Raw genomic sequence first — 5,000 nt, 5'->3', positions numbered from 1 at the left:
TATTTACAATGTAGTATTTGATTAAAGCAGTTAACAGTTGTACTGTAAATAATTAAGATTTTTTATATACTGTTTTAATTTTTTAATACGTTTCATTTATAAGAAATCATTTATAATGTATTTGATTAAAGCAGTAAACAGTTGTATTGTAAGTAATTAAGATTTTTTTATACTCTATTTTAAATTTCTAATAAGTTTCATATATAAGTAATTATTTACAATGTAGTATTTGATTAAAGCAGTAAGCAGTTTTACTGTAGAAGATTTTTCGATAGACTTTATTTTAAAATAAGCATTTATAACGTACCAATTCAGTGAGAATTCAGTGGAAGGACGTAAAATCCACCGAGTAACTGAACTGGAAACGAAATATAGCCCAAATTCCTCAGACCAGGGACAATAAAAGACCCAACAGCATCCAGAGAACGTAGTTGTATCTCACTCAAAAAAAATTTTCTCCTGTATCTTCGTTTAAGTTCCTCCAGTGTCTGTCTCTTACGAAAACATACCGGTATAAAACGGAACGAATTTTGGGTTGGGGGGGGGGGGGGGGGGGGGGTTCGGCGGAGGTTGGGGGAGTCACTCAAAAGAATACATGTTTTCTTCTTCTTCTTCTTATTCTTCTTCTTCTTCTTCGCTTCTTCTTTTGCGCTCTCGAAACCCAAATAGAGCAGACGGACTGAGACAAAGGCATTATTTTTTCATGATGATTTGAGAATCATTTCTATCTTTCTCCTTTGTTATCTCCTGCATTTATTCACCTATGCATTCATTCATTCGTTCGTCCATTCATTCCTTGTTAGTGAGGGCAATGATAATAAGATTATTATTATTATTATTATTATTATTATTTATTATTATTCACAAACTTCTTACAATGTCATGAGATCCACAGTGGAGTAGATATTAATATGTATCCAATATACATATATATATATATATATATATATATATATATATATATATATATATATATATATATATATATATATATATATAAATATAAGCTAGAGCTTTGTTGAACCTGCTCGAAAGCTCTTGTTTATGTATGATTATTATTATTACTAGTATCATCATCATCATCATTATTATTATTATTATTATTATTATTATTATTATCATTATTATTATTATTATTATTATTATTATTATTATTATTATTATTATTATTATTATTCATAAAAAGAGCAGTTTCCTACTTCTATAATCATCACCTAGCATAATTTAAATCATTTTGACAACAAAAAACAAATTAGTTTGACCATATAGAGTAAAACTCCTAAGTTCCTTGTTATTATTATTATTATTATATTATTATTATTATTATTTATTATTATTATTCTTATCTAAAACTGGATTATTATTATTATTATTATTATTATTATTATTATTATTATTATTATTATTATTATTATTACACAAATTTTGACCAAAATATAGTAGAACTCTTAAGTTCGTTGTCATTCTGTCTCACCTTTTTTCCTGATTCAGCATTTCTTGAGCCTCCTCAACAAAGTAACGTTTTCATCCAATGTAAATTTGACAAATCTTTGCAAAAAAAATGAAAAATCAACAAAGATTTTTTTCCTTTCAATTGCATATGCTCCCAGTCTTCTCTTTTTTTCGTAATATGATTATTGCTGATGTTTCGTGGACTTGTGTGTATGTATATATATATATATATGTATGTATATATATGTGTGTGTGTGTGTGATAAACAAAAAATAACTAGAAATAAATCATGAACATATCTATTTATATGCAACCGTAGTAAACACCATTTCATTCTCGCTACAGAGAACTTCACACGAATAAGAAAAAAAAAAATAGAAACTTTCTCTCCGAAGTAGAAGTTGAAAGGAAGGAGGAATCTCTGCAGTTAACGAGCTCATTAGGAAACAGGTTTAGTTCCCCCCCCCCCCCCCCCCCCCCCCCCCCCCCCCCCCCCAACCTCCCCCCACCAAACGAAAAAGTTTCATAGGTTCGAAATGTTGATCGAATGAAATGTAGTATGTTCCCCGTTCCGCATATCTTAAAAAATTTCGTGGAGGAGGGGATTATGGAGGTGTTCCAAGGATCTCTCTCTCTCTCTCTCTCTCTCTCTCTCTCTCTCTCTCTCTCTCTCTCTCTCTCTCTCTTCAAATTAATTTATTCATTTTCAAAATACCGAAATATTATGATAAAACTCCCCACCCCCCTCTCTCTCTCTCTAAATAGATAAATATACTCATTTTCACCATACAGAAATATTTTAATAACACCTCTCTCTCTCTCTCTCTCTCTCTCTCTCTCTCTCTCTCTCTCTCTCTCTACTTCACAAAAGACATCTCCCGCCCCTGGGAGCGATATAACCAAAATAAACACAGAACAGAATTCTGGCGAAATACCTTTTGTAAACTTTCACTCTGAATAAATACTCATTTTCCTGACTCCCGGATTCGTGTATTAGAGCAATTCAATTCCACCCAGAAATGAAATGTTATTAAAATGCAAATTAACGATGTTTAGATTTCTTGGTATAGGAAAAAAAATACATTTTTCATTATGATATTTTCCCAACCTCGTATTGGAGGGGATTATTCTCCCTCTGATCTCTCTAGCAATAAGTAGATTCACATCACCCGTGCATCTGACGTCTAGGCCAGTCCCTGACGACGCTCCTGATGATTGGCTGTCGATAAGCCAATCACATGGCTGGGAAACTCCTCAGTATCTCTCGAGAGTTCACATTGGCAGGGTGTTTGTAGCACTTCTCCTGAGGGATACCTAAGCCTTTTAAAAGTATCCCTCAGGAGAGGTGGAACATACATCTGGCTCCTGATTGAATGTTCGATAAGCCAGTGACAGGGCTGGAAACTCTCCTCAGTCTCTCTTGAGAGTTCACATAGGCAGGATGCATGTTCCACCTCTCCTGAGGGATACGTCTTCCAAAAGTGTCCCTCAGGAGAGATGGAACATACATTCTGTTCCACCTCTCCTGAGGGATACTTTTGAAAGATGTATCCCTCAGGAGAAGTGCAACTGTGATTAGCTTATCAACAGCCAATTAAGAGCATCTTAAGGGACTGGCCTAGACATCAGATGCACAGGTGATGTGAATCTACTATAGTAGATTACTCCGATAATAATAATAATAATAACATCCGAGTGGATCTTGTTTGTCCGCAACCAGGTGACAGTAGGGGGGAGTTAACACAGCCACCCACCCCCCAGCAAACCAGTTTGCCCGTCCCGGGTGAGAGCGGGGCAGTATGGGAAGGAAAGGGTTGGTGAGACATCCACCCTCCTCCGGAAAACCTCTTTGTCCGTCCTGGGCGGGGTTGAGTTGGTAGGTAGGGGATCTTAAGGGTTTTGGGGTGGCAGCAGCGTCGTGTTCCAGCGAGTGTAGCGAACGCCAATAAGCTCATAATAATAAATAAGGATAATAATAATAATAAGCTTCCAGACCTTTGGCAACAGACAAAAAAACACTTTATTATTTTGCAATTATATAAAATACATAAAATTCTCAATAATAATAATAATAATAATAATAATAATAATAATAATAATAATAACACGAATTTCAAAGACATTGGACAATAAACAGAAAAATATGCTTTAATATATCGTCATTATACCTAAAAAAAACATTTAATTCTCAGTAATAATAATAATAATAATAATAATAATAATAATAATAATAATAATAATAATAATAATAATAATAATAAAAGAAATCTCAAAGACATTAACCAACAAACAACAAAAAATGCCACTTTTTTTGGTCACTATCCCTCACAATAAAAAAGAAAAAAAATACATTAAATTCTCAAAAACAAACCGAATCGCAGCGTCCGATATCCCGCCTTCAGCAACCCGATAATGCCCCTAATTAGTGTCGAGAGGCAAGAATTATAACGACCCATTCTTTTACTTTTTAAAAAATCGCGCGCGACCCGCACTCTTGCGTCAGTTCGAACGGGTCTCCGATACGACGATCGTTCTTCCCACTCGTCAGGTGGACGTCGGGAAATGACTGTTCTTCTCCCTCTGTTTTTTTTTCCTACTTTTTCCGAGGCTGAAAAGGTGGAATTCAGAGTTGTCGATAATGTGATTTGGCACCGACTTTTAACTCGCGAGGACGCGCGACGCTGTCGTGTAAAATTGTGCTGATTGGGGAAAGGATGAGGAGTGGGAGGAGGAGGCCATGAATGGGGGAGGGACGAGGAGGAGGAGGAGGAGGAGGAGGCCCAGGTTTGTTTTGGGTCGTTTCTGGCGATGTGGATATACGGGAATGGATCGTTGCTCGGTTAGGTTTTGGATGTGGGGAATGAAAGGGACTGTTAAATTAATGTTTTTTTTTTTGAGAGAGAGAGTTTTAGTAAGGTCTCGTAGCGCTACTCCATTGTTTGACCTTCATCGTGGCTTTTGACTTTATTTATATAGTATATAATTTTTGTCATGTTTCAAATGTCCGTGACAAATATATATATATATATATATATAATATATATATATATATATATATATATATATATATATATATATATATATATATATATATATATATATATAGAGAGAGAGAGAGAGAGAGAGAGAGAGAGAGAGAGAGAGAGAGACTCGTGAAACGGATGCCAGGAAATTTGGCATCAAAGGTTGTCTTCCATCTGTTCTTGATTCTCTTCGGTCTCTGTTCGCTTTCCAATCGTCTTTTGTCTCGTGAGAGACGATTTCGACAGCTGTGTGCGTAAGGCTTTGTGTTGTGTTTTAATTTCCTCTGTCTGTCTGTCTGTCTGTCTGTCTCTCTCTCTCTCTCTCTCTCTCTTACATATTTTCTCAGATTACTTTAATTATTTTCAATACCCTGTTATAACACTCTTTGCTAAATCTGAATTTTATGTTTTTTTTTTTTTATCACTTATTCATATGATTACTTTAATCTTTGTTTATTATTTTCGGCTAAAACTTAAAACTTATGGCTTCATTTGAATCTTGTGTCTTTTTTTTTAATTTACATA

Source organism: Macrobrachium nipponense, chromosome 27 (assembly GCF_015104395.2).
Source record: "Macrobrachium nipponense isolate FS-2020 chromosome 27, ASM1510439v2, whole genome shotgun sequence".
In the NCBI taxonomy this organism is placed as follows: domain Eukaryota; kingdom Metazoa; phylum Arthropoda; class Malacostraca; order Decapoda; family Palaemonidae; genus Macrobrachium; species Macrobrachium nipponense.
The sequence above is the reverse complement of the archived record's forward strand: the minus strand, read 5'-3'. Positions refer to the sequence as shown.